The sequence below is a fragment of the Chlorocebus sabaeus genome, chromosome 3 (assembly GCF_047675955.1).
Source record: "Chlorocebus sabaeus isolate Y175 chromosome 3, mChlSab1.0.hap1, whole genome shotgun sequence".
NCBI lineage: Eukaryota > Metazoa > Chordata > Mammalia > Primates > Cercopithecidae > Chlorocebus > Chlorocebus sabaeus.
In genome coordinates this window covers 49,052,935-49,063,786 of record NC_132906.1, presented here as the reverse complement: position 1 = coordinate 49,063,786, position 10,852 = coordinate 49,052,935, and the positions used below count along the sequence as shown (strand labels likewise).

At 34.2% G+C, this 10,852-nt stretch overlaps 1 long non-coding RNA gene across 1 annotated transcript; it reads right to left on the bottom strand.

Annotated features, from left to right (window-relative positions):
* Window positions 1-460: 460 nt before the first annotated feature.
* LOC103214564 (uncharacterized) lies at window positions 461-6,662 on the bottom strand. The gene is made up of 5 exons (XR_005243699.2): window positions 6,502-6,662; window positions 5,343-5,394; window positions 3,154-3,242; window positions 1,484-1,547; window positions 461-681 (listed from the first exon to the last, which is right to left on the bottom strand). It is a non-coding gene; the product is annotated as an uncharacterized lncRNA (long non-coding RNA).
* Between the last annotated feature and the right edge of the window lie 4,190 nt (window positions 6,663-10,852).

Below are 10,852 nucleotides of genomic sequence, written 5' to 3'. Positions count from 1 at the left end.
GAAATCACTACATGGTGTATAAAAGCACATAAAGAACTTATTTTAGAATTTATGTGTGTTATTCTGAAATAAATACCATAGCATTAGCATAGTTTTCCACTTTCTCCCTACTTGCTTCACAAAAATAGTATTCTCAGTTGTCTCACAGCAATCAGTTCTCTAAATGATTTATGTTAGTATATGCCTATGCTTTCGCTAATTATATTATTTCAGTTTCATAGATCCAGAAGGATTCATATCAATGTAATTAATTTTATCTGAGAATTTAACTTGAGAATTTAGCTTTGTAAATATCATGATTCAGGCACATAGTGTCATATACGTGAAAAGCATCCTGTTTTCAGACAAATAAACTGTGAAAAAAAGGAGCTCTATCTCTATAGAAAACTAAAATAAAAATCCAAAACTTACTAAAACATCTGTGTTAGTTATCTATTATCACATAACAAATTACTCTCAATTTAACAGCTTAAAAAACATTTTATTCCACAGTTCCTGTGGGTCAGTATTCTAATCATAGTCTAACGTGGTCTTCTGGCTTGCGGTCCCAACGGGATGAAATCAAACTGTTGGCAGAGCTGCAGCCTCATGTGTAGGCTCATGTGGTTGTTGGCAGGTCTTGGATCCTCACCATAGAGCTTCCTCATGACATGGCAGCTGGCTTCTCCCACGGTTAATGATCTAACAGAGAGCAAGATGGAGTGCCCAAGAGAAAAGCCATAGTCTTTTTATAACCTAAACTTGAAAGTGACATCCCATTGCGTTTGACATACTCTATTCCTCAGAAGAAAGTTTAAGAAGTCCCACCCACACTCCAGAGGGGATTACAGAAGAGCACAAATTCCAGAAGGAATGGTCACTGGGGACTAACTTAGACAATGACTACCACAGTATTTTCATTTCTTAAGTGATTAAAGTAAGTACAATGTTGACTGTTGTGTTTTTAAAACAGAAAATTATCAAGACAAAGTAAAGTTATTCAGCTCTTACAAATATGGAATTAATACCCAAGAAATTATAAAAAACCAGAAGTCTCACTGAGGCAATTTTCTATTTCTTATGTAAATACATCTGGCTATCATGTTAGTTGATAACTGGCTTCACATAATTATACACTAGAAAGGGTAAATTGTTCCCTCTGGAAGAAGATGTGACTGACTCTGATGGGAAATATTTATGCATGTGGACAATATATGTGGACATACATCCTTATGACAAGTTACAGTAACTCTATTTGATAAAATAATCTTGTGTACTTTCTAAAAGTACCTAATAATTTTAATGCTATGAAGCAAAATAAAATTATTATAACACTATAAGAGGTTAACGTCTTTTGAACAGTCATTTAAAAAATATTTTTATAATTTTAATAGTTCTTAACAATTTTAAGATTCATGTCAGTAAATCATTTTATTTACTGTAGAAGAAAATATTTCTGTTCCTCTGAAGAAGGAACAATGAAAAATGAGCAATTTAAACCTACCTCTGACATATAAGCCATGGACACATTGGCAGGAGAACAACACACACTGGGGCCTCTCAGAAAGCTGGAGGGAGGGAGAGCATCAGGAAGAATAGTTAATGGATGCTGGGCTTAATACCTAGGTGATGAGTTGATCTGTGCAGTAAACCACTATGGCACACATTTACCTATGTAACAAACCTGCACATCGTGCACATGTACCCTGGAACTAAAGTAAATGTTGATGAAAAAATAAAAAGCCAACAATGAACTGGGAATGAGGAGGATGCCTGCCTTCCTCTCACTTAGATAATATTTTCTCTATTAGGTTTATGATTTCTACCCAAACTGTAACTTATATTTTATACCATTTAAGGACTCTAAGATAAAGCTATTTATATGCAAGTGAAAGTTCAGGTAATCTATTAATTAATATGTTTTCAGTTAATAAAATCTATACTGTGAAAGCATTCAACAGATTGATTCATTAGAAATGTGTAGAAAATATCTGTTGCTCTACCAAGTCATTCTCCACAATCAATATAGTCTCCCACACTACAGATTAACACTCACCCTTTTTTCAAATAATCCTAATTGCCATTTCAAATCTGGGCATTAAAAAAGTAGCCTATTTTGATCAATATTTCATGATAGATAGCTTTAATGATAACTAGCCATATCTCACAGCTTTTGTTTATTAAGCTGACACAGAAAATTAGCTCTGCTTTTTCTTGCTTACGATTTGCACTTGCGCAGGAGCCAGATGGCAGTAAGAATCAGACAAAAGAATAATAAACTTAAACTAGAGAAATAGAGATTGTTTGAAACAACATATCATTTCAAAGTATAAAAACCCTGATGGTTAAATCCTTTTCCTGTTGCTCCTTGCCTGAGCTGTCTAATGCATTTATTTCCATCTACCTTTATTGGAGAATCTGTCCATTAAATTAAACCACGGAAATACAGGGCAGATGAGTCTTCGTTCAGGGAACTAATAAGCCCACTAAGTCATGAACAGCACATCAGATGAGCTGTAGTTTTTCACCTTTCTTACACACCTGGGAGGCATTAGACAATTTTTGCTCTAAAGGGGACTTTTTTCCTTGTCCACTGGAAATACTTTTCTTACACAGACTCTAAATAATGAGCCACTTTAAGGTAACTCTGCGTAGAGGGACTTACATAGCAGAAGTACATCACAGGATGTATGCTATTAGAAACCTAGGCTTATTACTTTGATATGCCAAATGATACCACAATTCAAAAATTCCTAAAGTTCTGTTTGGCATGCAATAAGGGAAGTAAGTGACAAAGACATTCTAATACAATCTTGCTTTCTTCACATAAAGGCCTGTATGCAACAGAAATCTGCCTCCCATAAAAAAAAAAAAAAAATTGAGCTACTTGCTTGAGCACAGATCCATAGGGAAATAATAAATATGTCCTTACTGTACAAGCGGTTGGCTTTAATGGCAGATTAAATGTAGTTAATTAAAAAGTTATTCCGACAATGTATAAAAAGAACGTAGGAGATTGAACTGGTTAATGAAGAAGAGCAAGAGATGAAAAGTCAAATAATAATGAAATAAGTAGAGACACTCAAATATGTGTCAGTTTAATATAACCTATGTATCTGCATGACTCAAATACCAATAAAATAAAAATGGAAAAAAATGTAGAAATTTTATTACTTCCAAATTGCTTAGGTGGACGTCTTGGTAAATTAGCCATCTCTGTATCATTCCATAATTCTGGGAGGGTGAGAAAATCAGGTGTGTGCCTGCGAGTTTTGAAAAAAATAAACATTTTCAGTATAAACTATAGTAAATTGGAATTGCTAAAAAGTCATTTGGTAATGAAACTTGATTTGGGGACACTATTTGAACTGACAATTTGGCATAATTATGGAAAATGATTCTAATATTTTTATTAATAGATAAAGCAAGTTGAAATAACTAAAGGTGTAGGATAAGCTATGTATGAATACTTTATTAGTGATTGTGGATGTTTTTCGTGTGAAGAATAAGTTAAATTCTAATTATTTTTCTTGCTTATGATTTATGATTTTTTTTCTTGCTTATAACAGGAGAAAGAAGGCCAACAGATAATCATATGCACACAATTGCAGTCTACATATTTCCATTTCTTCTATGATAATTGACTTCTATTCATGTTATTAATAATAATCACTTTTAATAAAGCAACTATAAAAAGATAATACTGATGGATATCATCCTGAATTGGTTTGGATCAAATCAGCATGCATTTGACAGAGTTAAAGATTTAAATTTTTCCAAAAGTAATTAGCTTATTTTTTTAACTAAATTTCAAAATTCTGTAAATAAAAATAAATAAAACCTTCTCCCCACAAACTAAATTCAATGTTCCTTAGTATCTTAAGAGTTTAGTACAATGTAAGCAACAATGACAACCCCTGTTGTTATTCATTTTTTAATGTTTAATACACAGCTTGAATAAGGAAAAGCTTGAAAGTGCCATTATTCCTACCAGTTTATGAAACTGAACATCATTTGAATTATATTAATAGTTGCCCCAGTCTCACACCGCAATTCATCAACCTGCTGGATGATTGCAAACTAGTTTCTAAATTTTGATTAGTATAACGTATAGGTACAGGCAGCCCTTGGAGAAAAGTGGTCCTAAAATGAGGAGTGGGAGACTACCCAAATAACATGAATGGTTTCTCTGGGCTCTCAGTAAATTATAGAGTGCAGAGAAATATATGGTAATATGGAAGTTTAATTACTGGATTCTAATGAGTAATATATTTACTCACTCATTAGTTGCTTTTCAAAAAAATGTTTAAAGTATGCTTTGGTGCAAAAATAAAAAATGTCAATTTGTCAATGTCACCTGCCATTGTGACCCAGACAATAGATAAACTGTCGGTGACCCTAAGAACTTAAACCAGAACAAAGGACACATCTAACCAACTCCTTTAATGGAGTTGAATTCTTAAATTTCAATAAAGATATTTGAATTTCTTAATGTTTACTGTCTCATTTAGGAGTTTTTGTTGTTCACTTCAAAAAAAAAAAAAGGGTAGAATAGTCGTATGATCATAATTTTAGTGTTAATGCTTAGGGACTTGCAGATGTATCCAATATGTGAGATCAAGATCGAGGAATTGACTATCAGTTTGTACGTTTGGAAAATCTAAAATCGGAAGAACAGAATTCTGAAAGAATTCTAAAATTCTGAAGAACAGAATTTAGCAATTGAAGAAAAGTCTTTTTGAATTTCAAGACGTCTATGCAACTGATACTCTTTTTTGTGATAATATTTGTATATACCAACTGTCTACTGTACTTTATTGAAAATTATGTCCATTATTTCAAAATACTTTTGTCACCATCAGAGAAAACAACTTTTGGCAAAATTAATACTTTGTGAAGCAGTAATCTGTAGTTATTTATGTAGTTAATCATGACAAACTATGCCTGTTCATGGTTCCTTATTATAGAAAAAAACAATAAAACTGGTACAAAAGTTAAACTGCTGGTATATATGAGTTGCAGTAAAGGCTTCGATTTTAAAAATAAATAAATTGTAAAATCCAAAATATAGTGGTTTAAATAAACTGAATATATTTTTTCTTTCTCATGACAGTCTAGAAATGAGTGGCAGGTCAGATGACCCTACTCCAGGAAATAAGTAGGGTTCCAAGTTCATTTTATAGTTTTTGCTTTGCCATTACCAAAACATCATTCTCATCTGCATTGCTGAAAATAAGTCAACACTTTTCCACATTGTATCCTGTGAGGAGAGAAAAGGCAATTAAAAAATTTCATTTAATGAATGAGTTGGATGATCGTTCATTTTAACATTCCATTGAAAAAAAAAATCAGTCATAACTTACTGCAAGGAAGATTGGAAGATGTCTCAGCAGTCATATGCCCAGCACAAATCTACTGTAATAAAAGAATGGGTTTGGAGCAACTGGGAGGAAATGAAACCAAACACATGTGTCTTTCCTTATTCTCACATGTAGACTCCTTCCACCAGCCTCTCCATCCAAGCCTAAATATAATCTTTGAAATTTGGTAACCTATAAACTAAAACACATTTTATATTACCACTTCTCACTCAATATGTCATTGAAAACTATATCATTCTATCTAGGCAAATAACTGGCATTGGTGGGCTAGATACTTGGTTTGGTTTCCTTAGAAATAAAATTATCTCAACAAAACAAGAGGTTTTCACCTTATTTTCTTCCAGTCAGTCCTCTGTTAAAATAACAATACTCAAAGATTTCTTCTAGACATACACCTCGAACCTACCAGTTCTTCTCTTTTATTTACTTATTCTGGGCAAACACATCCATTCTCCAATGTTAGGCAGCTAAATTGAAAATACCCTGAAACAATACAGTTAGGTTGGAAAGTAACATCCTCCATCACAATTTTACCAGAGACTGGCTCCCTGTTCTGTCTAAAAAGTTTAATTTGGAGGCCCTAAAGATAGGCTGCAAGTGACAATCTCATCTTCTGCTATTTAGGATAAAAAAGTCGTTGGTATTTTAATGCTTTTTGAGCCTAGATTATTGCTTGCTCCATCAATGTAATTGCATATTGGAGACAGAGAGTGCCTTTCTTAGCAATGCTATATTTTCTTCCCTATAGGGCTGCAAAAATTATCAGTTCTTGCCTAATCTCAGCTCTCTTTTCTAGTAATTTTGCTAAAACAGCAAAGAGCCGCCAAAACACATCGTTAGTCTGAATTTCTCTAACATTCTAGTAAAACTACAGACTTGGTAAGCATATGGTCTGCCATTGAAGTTTTCACGGGTGATAGCTTTACAACTGTTTTGCCAGGTCCAACATGAGTCATCATCTTTCCAGTTAGAACTCTCATACCATCTTTTTTCATCTTATAGCAATGCCAGTGCCACTTAAATTGGGTTTTTGTTTATAGCAGCTCACATCCAGGTATTCTTTTCTGTATTAATTAAAGACTAAGTTGGTTACAAATAGACCACAAAATATAGTAGTTTAAATATGAGTTATTTCTCTCACATATGCAGTTTGGGTGTGGTCCAGACTTGAAGACATCATGCCTCTGTGAAGTCCTGTCTATGAAGGAACTCAAGTTCCTTCTATTTTGTTGCTCTTTCCTTCCCTGGGTATTGATTTCATCTGTATGTCCCTAAATGGGTCATTTTCAATGCATTGTTCAGCCTGTGGAAACAGAAACAATCACAGTGAGGTCAGGCTACTTCCTTTTGAGCAAGAGGCTCAAATGTTGCACAGATTACTTCAACTGCCCATATTTTATTACAGAGAAATTAGTCACTTGGCCACACTTAGCTGGAGAACATTCCAGACAGACTCCTCTTTAATGAATAACTCATTGAGTCAGCTTCTTGGAGCACTGTGAGTAGACATATTTCAGCTGTTAGTCCTTTTAAGTATGGCTTCAATTTCATAGAGTCTCCTGGCCTAAGGACAAGTCCCATCCCAGAGCAGCCTAATCACAATGACAAATCCAAGTGGAGATACAGAGGTTTGGCTTGCTCACCACAATCGAGGACAACTCTGAAATCCCATTCAACTTCTAGAGCCACCCTGCTTTGGGAACATGTCTCCCTGGTTCAAAGGAAAAGTTATTCCTGTGTCCACTGGCAACCCCCTTTTTGTCATCCCCTTGTCATTTGTCATTAATTGGCTCATCCATGGCTAGGTTGGAGTGTGACGTCTCTCTCTGCCCAATGTTTCCTTCCTTGCTTCCACAGTTATTGATCCCAAGGATTCTCCTTAAAACATCTTGCACACCAAACTTCATCTCAGAGTCAGCTTCTTAAGGAACCCAATAATCAACAATGATAAGGTGTTTTGTTTAGTTGACACATGTATAAATGTATCTTTTTATAATTTAGCTAACCACAGTTAGACAAATATTAAGATAACCTACGTCCCTATGGATACTTTTCACACGATTTAAAGACACATCAATATAAACAATATTTCTAAATAAGGAAACCGTCCTCTACTCTCATCTGTGTGACCACAGTATCAAATGCATAATGAGAATGAAAAAAATATGTTGCTTTAATAATTTCAGTTTATGTTCCCATGCCTGCTTTACAATACACTTACAATTACTACCTGATAGAAATAACCAAGATGTTCCTCCTCACTTCATTCCAAATTCATGTTAATTTAGTAGGCAATGGTGATACTCCTTCCCGCTCTGCTTTTATTTATAACAACTAGCTTTTGTTTACATGGCTCATGCCAAAGCCAGTACATCTTACACCCCTAGAAACTAAGTAAGGGAGTCATTGGTCAGCCTAATAAGCAATGCTTGTAGAAGAGAGAAGTGCATATAAAAGAAGGAACATGAAGTCTATGAGGGTTTCACAAAGGCAGAAAGATTTAATGTGCTTCTTCCCCATATTAATGACAAATGAAAAAGGGAGGAGAAAAAGGAGGTTGCCAGTGGGCACAGGAATGACTTTTCCTTTGAACCAGGGTAGAGATGTTCCCCAAGTAGAAAAACAAACAAAGGTGAAAATTTTCTGCCAGTTAGAAGATAAGATTTCACTCTGAATAGACTGTTCCATTTCTATTGTGCCATTATGCTTTTTTTTTCTTGAGTCAAATGAAGGCCAAAATTTTAATACGGTCTACATTACATAAATTACCATAGTGTGTTTTGCTGTTTTGACCTTTTCAGCATTCCTTCTATAATTTGATTGGGCAGCCATTATACTCACTTTCTGTTTACAACATTTAACCTGAAAGGAAGAGAGATACTGAGCCAAACAAGCAAAATACTAAAATAACACAGAGACTTAATTAGAGGTATAATGTGCTGCAAGTCAGGGGACCAAAATGCCAGTAAGTCTGGAATCGCTTTGTGAATTCCTTGAGTGACAGAAGCAGCAAGAGAAGTTAAAATGATAAGTAAAGTGAGGACAATTAAAACCAATTTTTGGTAGTATTTAAAGGTCATTTACATGAACATTTCCTCTAGTATATTAGATGAAGTAATTAAAATGTTTTCAAAATAAATTCACAATCAAGAAATGTGAAACATGTCAAACGTACAATAGTAGTATTGCTTGGATAAATAGGATTTAGCAAAACAAATCCATCAGGTGGCATTTCTTGAGTGCCTAGAATTTACAACTTATTGGGTTAGAAACTGAGTACAAATAAATATAATACATGTTTCAAACAGCTTACAATCTCCAGCTGAGGATGCAGACAATGAATGTGTTCTGACACAAATCCATACCACCGAGGGATTTTTCCCAAAAGCATTCAGCAACCTGAATGAAGAAGTAGAGGCAATGGACAGTTGATTGATTGAGGGTTGAACTTGGCCAGATCATGTAGCAGAAAGATTAAGGGACAATGAAGTTGTGGTTGTTTGTAAGATTGTGTTTTTAGTGAATTCTAAGAGCGTGATGAATGGAATAGACTATGTGATGAAGGGGAAGGACACAGTGAATAGTAAAGTGAATGTACAACTTTGGAAAGGATGAAACAAATTAGGAATGAGTGTAATAAAAATGGCATGAAACTAGCACCTCCATTTCTGGCATTGAACAAGAAAGGCATGGACTTGAGGCACGATATAATTAGCTGATTTTAGCTTTGTTAGTAAAAGAAAGAGACATATGAAAAGAATAAATACAACAGAGTACAGTAGTCCCCCTTTATTCACTGGGGATAAATTCCAAGATCCCCAGTGGATGTCTGAAACTGCAGATACCATCAAACCCTAAATGTACTATGCATGAATATTTTTGTCTTACATTTTCATGGAAAGAATATTCATTCTTATTATAGAAACCAACCTCAGCACATGATTTCTTTTTTATTAAGATAATACATTTTACCTTTTCATTTAAAGGAAGCAATTTATGGCTTCTCTTTAGCATATCTGAAAGACCAGCATCACTACTTTTGGGCTTTGGGACCATTATTAACTGAAATAAGGATTAGCTTGAACACAAGCCCTGCAATACCACAACAGTCAATCTGACAACCAAGAAGACTACTAAGTGACTAATTGGGTGTGGTGTGGTGGGATGCACATGGCATATACAGTGTAAATACGCTGGACTATGGGATAATTCACATCCCAAGTGGGATAAAGTGAGAGGGCATGAGATTTTGTCACACTACTCAGAAGAGTATACAATGAAAAAGTTATGAATTGTTTATTTCTGAACATTTTTATTTAATATTACTGAACCACAATTAACCTCAGATAACTGAAACCTCATAAAGCCAAATCTCAATTACTGTATGTGAATCTCAATTTTTGAAGGATAATTTAAAACACAAACTAATTTTTAAAAACCACCTTTAATCTATCCAAAAGTCTTAGTCACATTTTATTAACTAATTAGATAAAACATATTTTGAATTTGTTATGGTCCATTGGATGTGTAATCCTTACCATTGTGACATGATAATCCTAATAGCATAAATATAATTATGAAACTAATTACCAACCATGTACCAGTGTCCATATATTTCATTTAGTTTTACTTTTTAAAGTAGCCTTGAGTCTAGTTTCACAGTGGTGATGGTTGAATGGTTTTGAATTTCCTTGGCTGATGATATTTCTGAATCACTGATTTATAATTCTCAAAAGGTAATATAGGCACATGTTTTTTAAAAAAACAAATATCAAAATAAGACATGAAGATAAGTCACTCTCTAGATTTAACTGCTGGAAAAGTTCAATTTTCTGCACCTCTGAAAATATGCCAAAATATATTTTGGCATTTTATCATGATGGTAGTAAGGGTACCCTGAAAGGACTTTAAAAAACAAACAAACAAAAAGCATCTGATAAAAATTTAAAATTTAATGTGCTTGTAGGCTCTCAAGAAGTGTGAGATATCTCTGTGAATCCTTACTTCAAAAATGGGGAATTGAGACTTCACTTCTAGGAAGACTGGCAGACATACATTTACCAATTTTTCCTTCCTAAGTACAGTGAAAAACCCTGGTGATTGTAGTAAAAAAAAAAATAAGCAGACTTGGAAAAAAGTAGAGAGAAAATGGCAGACCATCCAGGAACCTGGAGACCTGAGAAACAAGTTGATGAGTTCCCTAGGTTTTTGTTTTGTTTTTGTTTTTGTTTTTGTTTTTTTGCTTCAGATATCCAAGACTTGGAGATGAAGTAGCCAGCAACTTTGAATCCAATGGGAGCAGAAAAACAAACAAACAACAATAACAAAAATAAGAATAATAAAAAGAAGTCTATTGTCTCTAGTTAGGAGAGCAAGAACAGTACAGCATAGCAAGACATACACTTTCAGACATTAACTGCTTTATTTCACCCTAACACCAGCCACACACACAAAACCTGTTGCCCCCACCCCTAAGTACAAGGTTTAATAGA